This window comes from Bombina bombina, chromosome 6, assembly GCF_027579735.1.
Source record: "Bombina bombina isolate aBomBom1 chromosome 6, aBomBom1.pri, whole genome shotgun sequence".
In the NCBI taxonomy this organism is placed as follows: Eukaryota; Metazoa; Chordata; class Amphibia; order Anura; family Bombinatoridae; genus Bombina; species Bombina bombina.
In genome coordinates this window covers 570,993,244-571,009,855 of record NC_069504.1, presented here as the reverse complement: position 1 = coordinate 571,009,855, position 16,612 = coordinate 570,993,244, and positions in this window count along the sequence as shown.

Genomic DNA, 16,612 nt, shown 5'->3' with positions numbered 1-16,612 from the left:
AAACTTACCTGAGGAAACCAAACTCCCTTTGGGAGAATGTGCAGTGGACAGACAAAAAAAAAATATAGCTTTTTAGTAAAGCCCATCATTCTACTGTTTTCAGAAAAAGAAATGAGGCTTTTAAAGAAAGTCAAACATGGTGGAGATTCACTGATGTTTTGGGGTTGCTTTGCTTCTTCAGGTACTGGATGTCTTGACTGTATGCATGGCATTATGAAATCTGAAGACTACCAAAGAATTGTGTGGTGCAATGTAGGGCTCAGTGTCAGAAGATCATGGGTATTACAGCAGGACAATGACCCAAAACACACGTCATAAAGCACCCAGAAATGGTTTAAGACAAAGCACTGGAGAGTACTGAACTGGCTAGCCATGAGTCCAGATCTTAATCGCATAGAGCACCTGTGGAGAGATTTCAAAACCCTTCCAATCTGAGAGACCTGGAGCGGTTGGCAAACAAAATTCCATTAGGTGTAAGAAACTCATTGATGAATAATATTTTTCCAGTCCAGAGTTTTGCGTGGAATGTGTCAGATTTGGCTTTTTTTCTCCACTTTTTTTGTGCCATTCCAATACAAACAAAATAAATAAACACGAGAATGCCTAAATTGTAATTGCAACAATTTTCTGGGCAAAGTAGGGCATTATCTGACAGAAATGCAAAGGTGCCAATATTTTTGGCCATGACTGTATATATATATATATATATATATATATATATTCTATGCAAAAAGTTCAGACACCCACACACAAATCAGAGATTTGAAATTAGACATTTCCTCACGTGCACAACCACCTTTGTGGTGTATCTGTTAAGCTGTTGCTGTGGACTGTGTTATGTACGTAAGAAAACGGATGGCAAACCGCAGATCGGCCATCAGAATTGCATTGAAGATAGGTGAAACTGAATAGCTAGTGGCGAGATATTTTGTTACAGATGGACATAGGGTTACATAGGGTCACAGACATGAGGTATATCTTGATAGACCATGTCCCACCACTTAAGAGAGGGGGTGAAAGGGACAATGTACTACTGAAACTGGAGGCCAGATGGATACATCGATTAGGCATGCTACACCCTGATCTGGTCTCAATATGTCAATTGATTGACACTGTTTTTTATAAGCCCCAAAAATAATCTCAGGAGGGTCATGCACCATTAAGGTGTTGAGGAGGCATGAACCCTCCATAGGGGACCAATCTAATTTCTCCAAATACTATTGGGGCAGAGGAATGGCCAGATTACCTAATATGGGTTCTATCCAACTTCAATTAAAAAACAATATGACTGAGACGAGGGGTGTCCCTATAGCAATAATAATGTCCCTGGCTGGAATGATCTGGCATTGCCCTGTGCATTAATGATGCAATTCTGTTTATTTTAGCTAATTTCACTACTCTACATTTATATCAATGCATGACACCTTGATTGCCCATTGTGAGTTCATGACCAATGAACTATGGGGTGAGTAATTTACATGGTTTCCATTAATACCTGGCACAACGTTCTTTGATTGTCTGACAAATTTTATAACCACTTCTATCTGTCATGCTGCTCCGCTCTGTTGTGGCCATTGCCACGAACGCTGACGGTCCTCCTGGTTGCTAGGGATATGGCGGTGTAACTACAGCATGTCACTGACGTCATCACGGCCCGACACGATTGCCGCTCTGTGCACCTGGATACCTCCTTGGTGCCAAAACCTGGATCTATGTAAGTAGCTTCCTTTCATACTTACATTGCCCAAGTATAGGTGTTACTGTATGTTCTCCTGGGTACCGTGTTACTTACTAATGCTGAATTGCCATACCGTTACTGAACTCTGCCTGTCTGACCACTCTGCTTGCTCAACTCTTGAACTACTGCATTGCCATTCCGTTGCTGAACTCTGCCTGCCTAACCACTCTACTTGATTAACCCTTGAACTGCTGGATTGCCATATTGTTGCCAAACTCTGCCTGTCTGACCACTCTACTTGCTTAACTCTTGAACTACTGCATTGCCATTCTGTTGCTGAACTCTGCCTGTCTGACCACTCTACTTGCTTAACCCTTGAACTGCTGGATTGCCATATTGTCAATAGTCTGCCAATAGTCTGCCTGTCTGACTATTCTATTGATTTACTACTGAACTGTAATACTGCTTGGTTTCCTTGTTGCTGAACTCTGCCTGTCTGACCATTCTATTGGTTTACCCTTGAACTGTAATTCTGTTGGATTTCCTTTGTTGCTGATTCCTGGTGGTTCCTGGTTATTCTATTGGTTTATCCCTGAACTGCTTTCCTGCTGTATTGCCTTCCTGTTGCCGGACTCAGCCTGTCTTGACCATTCTCTGCCTTTATCTTATTGCCATGAAGAACTACTCTGTCTACCGTGAGTACTGCTTTCCTCATTTATAAACTCACTCTGTTCTGGGATATTTCCTATCATTCCACTTGACACTGGGATAAGAAGACTACTGGCCAAGTTTGGTCTGATAGAGGAATATCCCATGAACATTACACTATCTGGTTACAATACATGTATAACACGGTAGATCTTTAGGATTTAAGACATCGATTTTTATAGCTCTATGGTGGGGAATAATTGATATGTGGGATACCTTGATTGTCACTTATAGGTGCATGACCGATGAACAATATGTTGAGGACATATACTGGGTACCTATGGATACTAGGCACAATGTTAGCTATATAGAATTGATTTTAGAAGGTATGTGATACTCATTTGACCTAGACACAAGGAATGTTAAAATCAGGATTGTACAATTACGGTTTATCGATACCCCTGCCTAGGTATAAACAAAGTAACAGCAACACACCTAGGCGGATAGGGTAGGGTTTAATAACCTGGTGATAAATTAACTCAAATAAATACATCCTGGATAAAAATACAAAATATAATCAACACCATATAAGTTGGCAAAGTCCAGCTGAGTAGTGAACACGAATAGAATCTGTGAAACTCATAAACACTTTCTACATAAAGAGCCGTATAACACATTTGAGATTATATGAGTGACATAGGCTTTATCCTATTAGACCAATATATGCTAAGCAGCAGTCAAGTCACATCGCTCCAATAGGCTGATGATCACAACCAACCAATAGCACATAACGTATGAGGTTATGCTAATTAGCCATGCGGTGGTAATGCAATACACACACGCAGGCTGAGATTTGAATGAATACAGCAAGCAGTCTCTCGCTGAGAAGGTGGTTTAACATTTAGAAGGCTCTGAAGCAAACTAAAACACACACATAACCACAATGAGCGCTGGAAGGTAAGCGCAGTGATGTGGTATCAATGATCATAGAATGTCCACAGCACCTCATAAGAATATAAATCTTTATTCAGACATAAAAGACAAGTGACGTTTCGGTGATTAACCAATCAACAGGTAGCATTGTTTAAGGAGCCTCCTCCCATGGCATATAGGCGAGTAAAAAGCATTATGGACCACTTGGTTAAAACAGATGTAGGACCCAGTAAGGGGTTTAAACAAACATACATGGGCAGCAAACAGAGGGGTAGTTACCCCTGTTTAAATTACATGAGTTGCAGTTCCATTATCAAGGGACCAAATTTTTTTCATCCACATAGTGGCAAGAGATACAACATAAATGGGTATTATACCTGTGAAACCACCCATGTAGTGTACTTAATCAAATGCCCATGTTCCCTAGTATATTTAGGCGAGACCAAACAGAAAGTCAGGGAGCGCATGAGCCAGCACCGCTCTAATATCAGATGAAAGAACTTAGAGGCCCCCTGTCCAAGCACTTCCTGGAACAGGGCCATGGCATTAGCCAATTAAGAGGGCAAGTCATTGAGCAAATAAAGATCCACAGGAATGGCATGGACAGGGAAAAATTATTGAAACAAAAGGAAATGTGGTGGATCCACAAATTGGACACCTTGATACCAAAAGGTCTCAATAGAGACTGATTTGGCCTGTTTCTTTTAAGTATGTCTTGCTAATCTCTTTTCATATACTTTATGAAAAAAGTGTTTGACCTAGGAGGTTTTTTATAAAATTTCACCCATGTAAGTCCATACATAAAATATTTCCTAAAAATATTGACTTCAACAATGTGAATAGCTTATCGTTAGGCACCCTACAGATTAGTTGTGTAGTCCAATTAATCTCATGTTGTAAATATGTTTCTGAAGGGTCTGTTCATAAGTATACTTAAATTAAGAGGAATAAAAATTGAGTAAGATATAAGAGAGGTAGTCAATAATGCAGTGCTTACATACACAAATATACAGTTTTAAGTATAATAAATCATGTATAACAATGTATGCTATTAATATGTTTGTTACAGCCACAATATTGTTTTTAATTTAAAGGGACATAATACTCATATGCTAAATCACTTGAAACTGATGCACTATAACTGTAAAAAGCTGACAGGAAAATATCACCTGAGCATCTCTATGTAAAAAAGGAAGACATTTTACCTCACAATTTCCTCAGCTCAGCAGAGTAAGCTCTGTGTAAAAAGTTATACTCAGTTGTTGCTCAGCTGCAGGTAAAAAAAAAATAAAAAAAATGAAGAAATGAACAGCAGCCAATTAGCATCAGCAGTTCTGAGGTCATGAACTCTTTTACTGTGATCTCATGAGATTTGTATTAACTCTCATGAGATTTCATTGTAAACTTCCTTACACTGAATAGGGAAATAACATGAGAGTGCACAAGGCTCATCCCTTTGGCTGTCCCGGGACAGACATACTGATTTGCTGCTTAGAAATCCTTTACAATGGGATGTGGCTACTGAGGAACTTTTGAGGTAAAATATCTTTCTTTTTTACTTAGAGATGTTCAGGTGATATTTTCTAGTCAGCTTTTTACAGCTATACTGCATCACTTTCAAGTGTTTCAACATTTGGATATTATGGCCCTTTCATTGCTACATATTCTAAGTTGTAATACAACAGAATGACCACTAGTACAACACAAGATTTTCTGGCCCGAAAACCTATGGTTTAAAAACAGAGACATTATGTAGTAGCAATATATAGCATGCCTAAGGGGTTAATCCCAGAAACGTTGCTTGTCTTTTATGTCTGAATAAAGATTTACAGTATATTCTTATGAGGTGCTGTGGACATTCTATGATCATTGATATTTTGGAGGGGTCTGGCAGTTCACCCTAGTCTACACGAGCACCACCGTAATAGTGCTGGCCCATACTTGGTTTTTGTAGCGATGTGGTAGATTGCTCATTGTGTGACATATATAACAGTGAATGAGCTCCCAAATGTGATAACACTAAAGTGATTGTTTGAACATGTGGATAATTTACAAAACCACAATAGATGTAGGAATCAGCAGAGATATGAGGCTAAGATAATAATACTTAATACAATACAATACTTAATACAATTTTATGTCTGTTTCAAATCATGGATACTGCTGATTGAAATATCACCATGACTACAGGGTAACTTTTTGACGCCATTTTTAAACACAGGGGGAGGGGCTTTTGGGTATTTATATCACAATGTTTTTCACTATGTTGTTTGGTCTGAGGAGGGGGTCTGTGGACCCCAAAATGTCACTATGCAATAATAGATATCTTATTATTTTTTCACAAATCCAGTGAGTGCAGTCTATACTTTTATTACTTAAAGGGACACTGAACACAATTTTTTTCTTTTGTGATTCAGATAGAGCATGCAATTTTAAGCAACTTTCTAATTTACTCCTATTATCATTTTTACTAAATTCTCTTGCTATCTTTATTTGAAAAAGAAGGCATCTAAGGTTTTTTTTTATTCAGAACTCTGGACAGCACTTTTTTATTGGTGAATGAATGTATCCATCAATCAGCAAGGACAACCCAGGTAGTTCACCAAAAATGGGCCGGCATCTAAACTTACATTCTTGCATTTCAAATAAAGATACCAAGAGAATGAAGAAAATTTGATAATAGGAGTAAATTGGAAAATTGCTTAAAATTTCATGCTCTCAGTGTCACTTTAAATTGAATTCTGACTGAGCACCCTGGTTGCTGACTATTTAGAAGTGGGAGTGCAGATACCTGTGGGATATGTATATATATATATATATACATATATATATATATATATATATATATGTGTGTGTTTTATGTGTGTACATATGTATATATGTTTTTTATGTGTATATATGTCTGTAAATACATATACACATATTACTATATAGATACATATGTACACTTATATAGACATATATATCTATATATATTTAATGCATATACATATTTAGAGATGTATATATATATATATATATGTATCTAATATTTGTATGCCTGAAACCGCATATTTTTAATCCCTTATAACTTTTTAATGCATTTTTTAAATAATTGTATTAGATTGGTGTTATTATGGGTGTAAGTGTACTTTGTAATGTATTTTTGATGTGTTTTGTGATACTTTTTTGTTTTGCGAAACAGCTAACTAGTGCTCTTAGGATGCACTAACCCAACAAGCGTTAACTTGAATTGTGCTCAAGCAATCGCGTCTACTTTCAACTTGTAATATGAGTGATAAACCGATGCAAGCAAACACCCGCAATAAACCCATTATTGCTTGCGTGCAAACGTTTGTGCTCCACTCGTAATCTGGCTCTAACTGTTTATATATGACAAGAATAAACTTTATATTTTTAAAGTTTGATTCATGACCGCAAAGTGTTGTGGGTGTGGCTTGAACAGGATACAGTGGGAATAACTGGGGTAGTCCCTGAAAACTGGGATATTTGTCTTGGCCGAAAAACTGCCGGACCTCAACTGTCCTGGAAAGTGAGGCAATTGCACAGGTTTGGAGGTCTGGACTCATAGGGTAATTTGGAAAACAGGCTTGACACCAGACTTCAAAGTTACTGTCTCATAATGGGATTTGTTAATCTCATTAAACTCAGAGAAACTCAAAGCAAACATTCAGAATGACAAATTAAAAATGTGCTGTGTTTGCTTCAGTCAGAAGTTCTCTGTGAAGTTAAAAAATATGAAGACAGCGGGAAACCTTACAGATTTTTAATGAAAGACAAATTGTAATATATTTTTGAACAGCCCTCTGTGCAAACATTTCCATAAAATAGTCAAACTGTGTATTATGGCTGTTTTTCGTGCATTACCTTTACTCCAGCTGTGACTGCTGCATCAAGGCTTATGTAAGAGGAAACTTTGCAGAACGCTGAAATATAGACAGAGACCAACTAGCTGCCTGTTCTTGCTTATCTGACCACAGCTCACTAGATCCACCCTAGAGCAGATAGTACATCATATCATGGGCATGTCTCCTATGGTGCATGCAGTGTAGGTCAGGGCCACACAAATGTAGTTTGAGAAGTTCAAGGTGCCCAGGCTCAGCCTGCACTATATGCCAAGAGCCCCCTTACCCATGCCAAACTGTTTAATTGTTTATGCTTTCCATTTCCTCTGAGGCAGCCACAGAATCACAATTGTGATACAGCCTATAGCTGAAAATTTGCTTTCACTGGCAACAGTAGGCAGGATGAAACTGACAGTATGACACTGGCAGCAGTAGGCCAAATTGAACTGGCTGTAATACAGTGCAGCAGTAGGCCGGATTGAACTGGCTGTAATACAGTGCAGCAGTAGGCAGTATTGGGATTTCCCAGAAGTTAACAGACCGAGATGTAAAAAGATATCACAATTCAATCAGCATGAAAAACTAAAGCAGGGTATCCAAGCTTGGGGATGTTGAATTTTAAAAAGGTAGCTTGCTCCATGAGGTGTGGTTAGAGCTGTGACCTCTGTGGGTTGAGGATATTGCCTGTCACAGAGAAAATTCTCTCACTTTTTACATTGGTGGGTGGACAGGAAAACAGCAGCTGAAGTAAAGCCAGGCCATAAATTACCTTTTTGATCCTAATAACTCAAAGGGTCAGCAGTAGGAGGCAATGTTACTTTGGAAACATAAACTTTGAACCATTTCAGAGGTGCTACCCTCACATGATGGTACTTTGCTGGTTCCCACCAGGGAATCAAGGGATTCAGCCCAAAAAGCTGCTGCTTGACTCTGCCTGCTTGGAGCACTGCCACCACGGGCAACTGACACAGATGTGGAGGACAGTTGATACATCCTGCAACTTCCAACTCCTGCTTTTCTGCCTCCTTTAGCATAACCCTCTGCCACTGCATTACACTTACCCTTCAGACTAAAAACAAAAGAGTGCAACAGCACTACACTAATATTGAGGAGATGCTAGTATTAAAATGGATTTATTTCCTTAGCTTGAGTGCTTATGCATGAATTAACTAGAAAGACAAAATCAACATAGAGGTTGAAAAAAGTATGCATCTATTTAGCACTTCATTCTCCTTATATGGGATTGTAATTAGGACATCAATTGGTGGATGAAGTTATGTGATTTTAATTAAAATTTAACCTTTATTGGTTTGATTAAAAAAAGAGAACACAACAACATAAAGTTTTTTTAAAAACACAAAATGATTAGGACCTATAGAACGAGTTGTCTAATCACTCCTTGGGGTTAAACGTATTGTAATAATATACCCCTTGTTCTTGGGTGGAGAAACACTGGGTTAAATTTAAAGTGTGATAATCTGGTCTCTTGAGAGAGTAGATTGGTAAAGTGAATGATCTGAATTGGTGTCACAGACTGGGCAAAATTTATTGTAGTTATGTTATAACTTGTTCATATAAGTGTCAATATTGCTCAGAGGTCAGTTAAGTGCTTACTGTTGTATCAGGTCAGTTGCATTAAATCATTTGTATCCTTCTCTTTGTTAGAGTTGTACTGAAAATGATGATGATTAAGCTTTCAAGGTGATTGTTACTCTAACTGGAGAGTAAATATATAGAAATAAATGTAGGTAGGGTAACCGCAATTGTATAATAATATTAATTGTCACACAATGTCTTTTTTCAGTGGCTCATACCGTCTAATGTGCAATAAACTCACCTAAAATCTTTGTTTATGTACACAAAGATTTAAGATAATATCTTATTGGAGTGAGTATTATTAAAAATAATGTGAAGTAGTTAGGTGAAGTTCCACATTTCAGGTGATTATCTGATACCTGATAATTTTTATAATAGAATGTCTCAAGTCAATTACTCTCTATATATTCATTAATTAGATAAAAAAATCACTCGTATCATACTTGTACAAGTGTAAGTGAATTGAAAATGAAAGTTGCTATCAAATGCAATATTTTAGTTGTGCTTGAATTGCCTTGTAACTGCAATCTTACTTGTATTTAGTTTTTGATCTGATAATAAGTGACAGTTAACACATACTGATTCTCAGTCTGTTGGTTCACTCAAATAACTTTGTATCACTCTCAGGGGATAATAAAAATTGTAATCTGGATAATGTGCGCTGGATTGGTTATACTGAGGTATGGTAAAACCACCATGTTATGAGGAGTATTATCCAAAAAAACTTCAATGCATAATACATTGTAACTAATATTGTTGCATGAATGCAATGTATCAATATTTACAATCCTATGTACACCATATAGAGAGGATTATTAGACTTACAGCCTGGATAACCCCTAAAAAGTATTAGCATTAATACCAAGTGTCTGTAGGCACCTATATATATGGCGCTTGATTGTTTCTTTATAATTGAAATACTTAAGAGGAGGCTGATGTCTAGTTAAACACTGTATTATATTACTGGTTTACATACATTGGTTGCACATTGCATACTGTTGCAATATTAGAGCCTAATGAGGATATAAGCCTCCTGGATAGTACTCTTGAATGTTAAGTTTGTCTGGTTAGTAAAACACACACATATCTTTCAGATTCACATCACCATTATTATTAGTTATATAAAAGCTAATTGTCACGCATATCACAGATTCACACCAAAATTAAGTTTTTTATATCAAAATTAGGTACAACACTATGCGGTTGTCATAAGGAGTAGAAACAACTGGTTCTATTATATTATTAGGTTAAGAGCCATATTGCTGATTTTTGCGGCCCAAAACTTTTTGCTAAGTTTAAAAAATAATAGAGGTTGAAAGAGGTTCAACACCCTCCCCTGACATGTTTCGCCGTCCTAGTTGCGGCTTTTTTGAAGGTGGGCGCGCGCTCGCGCCTCCGGGTGTTTGTCACCTTAGCTCCGCCCTTGTTTTCAATCTGGGGGTAATCCAGGCCATCCTAACTCGAGGAGGCACAGAAATCAGACATATACACTGTTACTGCTAAATGGATTGGTGGCTGAGGAAATTGGCTGGATTGGGGATTCAAAAGGAATGAATGTATATTATGCACAAAAAAACTGCTTTAAATGCTCCCTTAGAAGCCAGGAATAATAAAAATAAACACAATAAATATAAGATTGATTTGGCAAGTCAATATTATAAATTAAGTTATTGTCTGTAGGACTGTAAATATTTTGTATGGAGATGTTTGTTTTTAGTTCTTTTGAATATTATTTATTATTATTAGTTTTTTCCGGTGTACCGAAAGACTAGTTACATAATAAAAATACCTAGACGATTAAATGGTAAAATATTTATCTCTAGATGGATCGTGTAAGGGCTGTGCTATATTGGGAAATATGGGGAAAAAAGGGGGGAGAGAGAAAAAGGAAGGAATGTGTGAAGTGGGCTATAGTGATATAAAAGTGCAAATAACACAATAAAATGGCTTTAATAATTGTGATCAGAAATAGGGAATGTGATATAAAACAAATTATTCGTATGTGGAGTCATACGATGTATAATGTGTGGAAAAGTGAACTAGTGTGAATTGGCTATACTGAATAGTAACAACAAATGAAGAAGATCATATTCTATTTTAGGTACCGATGTGGTTTACGTGAGATTATGTGTCGACATAAATTAAATATATAATCTCAGTGATTGAGGTGGAAATTAAAACTAGTGCTGTTAAATAGTAAAGGGCTTCCTATAATTAATTTCAAGTGCTTTAATGTGTGGAAAAATTATTTATTCCTCATAAATGATGAGTGCATGACATCTTATATCAAAATTATATTGTTTTCGATATTATCCTTCTAAATATGGATCCTGATTATGTATGGATTAATCCATATTTACCATAAACATAAACACAAACTTTAAATGTATGTACATTGAGAAGAAAACTAGGAATAAGGTAAGGGGGTTGGGGTATATGGGAATATAGAGATAAGAATAATCTGATCTAGGAAGTGCAAATATCTTTCGAAAATATAACGTGATGAGAATGTAATGAACTCGTTTGTCATAGTAACTTGTATTGGAAAAATTCCATTAATCAATATAATTATATTTATATAGTAGGATACTTCTACACAGTGACCTTAATAGATTTACTACATGTGGGTCACTTTGAGGTTGTGTCTGGGGTTGATTTAAATAAACATAGAATAATTGTTTAATTTGTTCATTCCTTTAGGATATACACAATCCATCAAATAGATCCATCTGGTTTCCATTTTAAGGAGTGATTTTTCCAAATCACCACCTCTCAGCCCTAAAGATATCTTATGTATGCCATAACATTGTAATTCTGAGGTCTTAGATTGGTGATGTTTCATGAAGTGTGAAGCTACAGAAGTAATTTTTCTGTCTTTGGACAAATCTTTGGATGCATTCCGGATATTACGGAGATGTTCCATGACTCTTGTATGGAGTTTTCGCGTCGTCATTCCTATATAGGTCTGCGGACAAGTACATTGTAGAGCATATATAACTCCCATGGAGTTGCAACTTATGTACATTTTTATTGGATGTTGGTTGCCAAATCTGTTAATGATGGTCTTTTTCTTGTTGATCATATGGCTGCATGTAGAGCAGCTGCCACAGGAGAATGATCCCTTTTCCGTTGGTCTCCGCTGAGGGTTTTTCTTGATATAATGACTTGGACTGAGTCTTTTAAATTACAAGATCGTCTGTATCCAATGTCAGGTTTGTCCCCATTGAATTTTACTAGATTTTAATCTAGTTGTAGTAAATGCCAGTTTTTATGAATTATATCTGCAATCTGGTTTAGATGTGTTTTCTGGTCAGTTTTTTTGGGTTTAACTTTTAATAGGTCAGCCCTGGGAGTTCGATAGGATCTGCTTTTGGCTTTCCGAATAGACCTTTTGCTGTATCCTCTGGCAAGTAATCTCTTTTCTAGTTCTGATGCTCTAGCTTTAAAGGTTGCCTCGTCAGAGCAGTTCCGTCTCATTCTTAGGAATTCACCTACTGGTAAGGACTTGGTGGTATTAGGTGCATGGGCACTTGTGGCATACAGAACAATATTTGTGACCAACTTCTTCCTGAAAAGATCAGTACTTAGACATCCATTATTTTCTTTATGGATTCTTAGGTCTAAAAAGGAGACTTCAGTTTGGCTCTTTTCATAGGTTAGCCTGATATTCAGATTGTTTTGATTCAGGATTTGGAGAAACATTTCGAGGTCACTTTGAGTACCTTCCCATATGAACATGATATCATCAATATATCTTATCCACAATGGAATATTGTGGATATATTGATCATTAGTGTCTGTGAATACACTGGTTTGCTCCCACCAGCCTAGAAAAAGATTGGCATAGGTGGGAGCACAGGCTGTACCCATGGTGGTACCCTGTGTTTGGAGATAGAATTTGTTATTGAACAAAAATAAGTTTTTGGTAAGATCAAACTGTAATAGGTCCATGACAAATTGATTGTGTTCCACTCTTTCTTCACTGTCCATGTTAAGAAAGTGTCTAACTGCATTGAGTCCTAATTTATGATTAATGCTGGTGTAGAACGATTCAACATCCGCTGTCACCATCCATGCATTTTTAGAAATGTTAATATCTTCCAATTGTTGCAATACTTCCATCGTGTCATGGACATAAGATGGGAGTTGGGTCAAAAATTGTCTCAATCTAAGATCAATATATTGGCTCGCCTTTTCTGTAAGATTTTCATTGCCAGAGACAATGGAACGACCTGGGGGTTGTTTCTGATTTTTATGGATCTTAGGAATAAGATAGAATGTTGCTATTTTGGGGTGCGGGATGGTCAGGAATTTTCTTTCTTTGTTAGTAATGGTACCATTTTTCTTAGCTGTCTCAATCAATATATTATATTGTTGGTGAAATTGTATCATAGGGTTTCCCCATAATTCCTTATAACAGTCTCGGTTTTGAAGTTGTGTGATAGCTTCCTTCACATACATTTCTTCTGGCATATCACAATGTTTCCCCCTTTATCTGCATTCCTAATGATCACATCTTCCCAGGATTCCATGTCCTTCAGAGCCTTGCGTTCTTGTACATTGAGATGTTTTGTTTTTGGAAGAATATTCCTTTGGTTTATGGAATTGCAAACCACTTGATTAAAGGTATCAATATTTGAACTGGTGTTGCTAGAAGGAGTGAACTTGGATTTGACTTTCAAGAGGGTACGCCAGTCAGGATGTACTGATGGCAGTTGTTCTGTTAATAGATCTTCTAGGTTTTGGAGAGATTCGAGTTCATCTTCAGTTAGATTAGACGGAGCATCAGAATATTGTTTAGTATCAAAATGTTTTCTTAGTAGCAATTTGCATAGGAATAGTTGTATATCTTTTATGGTTTCAAATTTATCCAACTGGGAATTCGGGCAGAATGATAAACCTTTCGATAGTACATTCAGATGATGTACTGATAGAATATGATTGGATAAATGGATTATTCTTAATTCTTCATTCTCATTGTTGAGAATGGACTGGGATTCCTTTTGTAAGGTTTGCTTGTCTGTTGTTTGTTCTGTTTTTTGTTGTGGGTTCTTGTGTGTCTTTTGTTTGTTCCTCCCACCTCTTCTGGTGGCTCCGTATCTGTGCTTGAATCTTCCTCTAAAAAAGACTTCCTTTTTCTATTATCAACAATTTTTGATGTTTGTGAAGTGGAAGGTTCTGTTGCATCTGATCTTACTGGGTTATCAGTGATTTCACAATCTTCAGGTTCTGTGTCAGATACATCAGTTTCCACAATGTTAATTCTCCTGTGTGTTCTTTGGTTGGAGATATTGGTTTGATTCTTCCATTTATATACTTTATTGTTGTTATAGTCTTGGATGTCTCTTTGTAATTTCCCCCTCTTGGTGTTTTTAATTTCAGTCTCATATTTGTCTAGTTCTTTTTGATATCTCTTGTATGCAAAATTCAAAGAAAAATTCAAATATAATGGATGTCTAAGTACTGAGACCATAAAATTCCATCTCCTTATTTTTCACCTATATAAGTTACCAGATATTCACACTTTAAATTTAACCCAGTGTTTCTCCACCCAAGAACAAGGGGTATATTATTACAATACGTTTAACCCCAAGGAGTGATTAGACAACTCGTTCTATAGGTCCTAATCATTTTGTGTTTTTAAAAAAACTTTATGTTGTTGTGTTCTGTTTTTTTAATCAAACCAATAAAGGTTAAATTTTAACTAAAATCACCTAACTTCATCCACCAATTGATGTCCTAATTACAATCCCATATAAGGAGAATGAAGTGCTAAATAGATGCATACTTTTTTCAACCTCTATGTTGATTTTGTCTTTCTAGTTAATTCATGCATAAGCACTCAAGCTAAGGAAATAAATCCATTTAATACTAGTATCTCCTCAATACTAGTGTAGTGCTGTTGCACTCTTTTGTTTTCAATTGTAATACACCTATAGTCTTATAGGATTCCAGCAACATTTTAGCACACACCTATGAATAGTGTAATAACTATGGCAAGTAAATTTGATTTGGACAAACAGAACAGAGAAAAAAAGAGATTAACAGATTTAAATGAAGTTTTCCAAAACCCCACAGTAGGGCAAGAGTTATTTGGGAGCCAAAGCTTGTATTAGCAGCCTAACGGACTTCTATCACAGAGAAGAATGCTCCTCCAACTGCAATATTCTGTGCAATCCGATGTGTAACCTTATTCAATTGTTGCTTCGAGACACCCCATAAATGGACAACCTCAAATTGTTTAAGGTGGGCTGATGTCATTGCCCCTGCTTACCTGTTTCTGTGAACTAGCTCTCTGAGCAGAAGTTTAGACATGGCCATGCTCTCTGCCTAGTGTCAAATGAGTATTTATAAATACAAATAACACTTTATCCTATGTGAAGAACATAGGAATGTAAAAAATATATTTCTCACTTTGGGTTAGCGCTGCAGGTTAAACACGGTGTCGGGTTAGCATGCTAGCGATAGTTTTTCAGTTGAATTCTCCATTGAAGTCTATGGGGAGAAAAAGTTAACGTGGTCATGATGTACTTTTTACTTTCCACTTACACACTATCCACACGCGTCACATGTAACACTCTAATTACAGGTGCAACTTTTCATCCCCCACACACTGCAAGAATATATTATATCCAACATAGACTTACCTGTACTTCTGATTACATGGTCTATGTCATCATTTGCCCATATGGCATGTATTATGTTAGCAAAGTGAGCACTCCTTTCAGAGAACGTTTGACTAACCACAAGAGTGCTATCAGAGTAGCCCTATGTGAGGGTAGGTTGGACCAGCCAGTGGGAAGACACTTCCAGGAACATAATCACTCTGCAGAAATAAAGTGCTACTGAGGAAAGAGTGTAATGGATACACTGGCTGGACACTCTCACACCTAGGCTTGAACACATATCAGGATTTATCTGTGTTTTATTGAGTACAGGGATCCTTCTGATGTTCAGTGGGGAAGTGCTGACATGACATCTGAGTGAAGTGTCCTTCTGTCTTCCATATACAAGCATAGTATTGCCTTTAACTGTTTTTGGGACATATTGGAGTATGAGCCATATCACCATCATCCCCCTAGGAGAACATGAGTTGAAATAATTTGTCGGTGTGGTTTGGGTGTGAAATATGCTCTTGCATCTCTATTTAATTTATTGCCATTTAGTGATTAGCTATCTTGCTGCAAATATAGCAGTGTGCCTTCCTTTTAAACAGAGTAAAAGTGTTTTTAAATGTAGCACTTGTCTATCATGTTACACATCATACAAGTAGGGTGTTGTTGCACATTTATTTTAGTGCTAGTATCATGGCAACCATTCCAGCAGGGCAGCAGGCCCATAGTGATGACATCATCAATTTTGCAGACTGGTTACCTGGAATTAAAATGTTTAATGGATATAGTCCATTTGGGGTTTATAAACACTAACATACAGGTTCCCACATATCATCCTAACAGGCTGTATTTTTCTATACATTTGATGGACTTAGTGTAATATAGTAAGCATTGTCCTGTATGTCTTTTTATGTACTCATACTTAGGGGGTGGAATTATGGGTATATAAGGTGGGTTGATCCAGTGTCTAATTACTCAATTCTTTGATAGATGTTGGTCTTGACAAAGACCTCCAGCAGGAGCTGAAACGTTGACCTGTATTTTTATACTGGATTAAAGTGATTGTAAAGTTTAATTAATTAAAGCCCAGTATTTAAATATCTTAAAAACATGGGCACTTTTATTCATTACATTTTACAAAGATGCTTCTTTTTTTAAATATTTATCATTTTGTTACGGTAAACATACTGCCGATCGTCCGCCCACATCTCCTTCTGTATTTAGCATATCCTATCCATAAGCTGGATTCATCATCAATATGCTCAATACAGAAGGAGATGGGGTGGAGGATTGGTGGT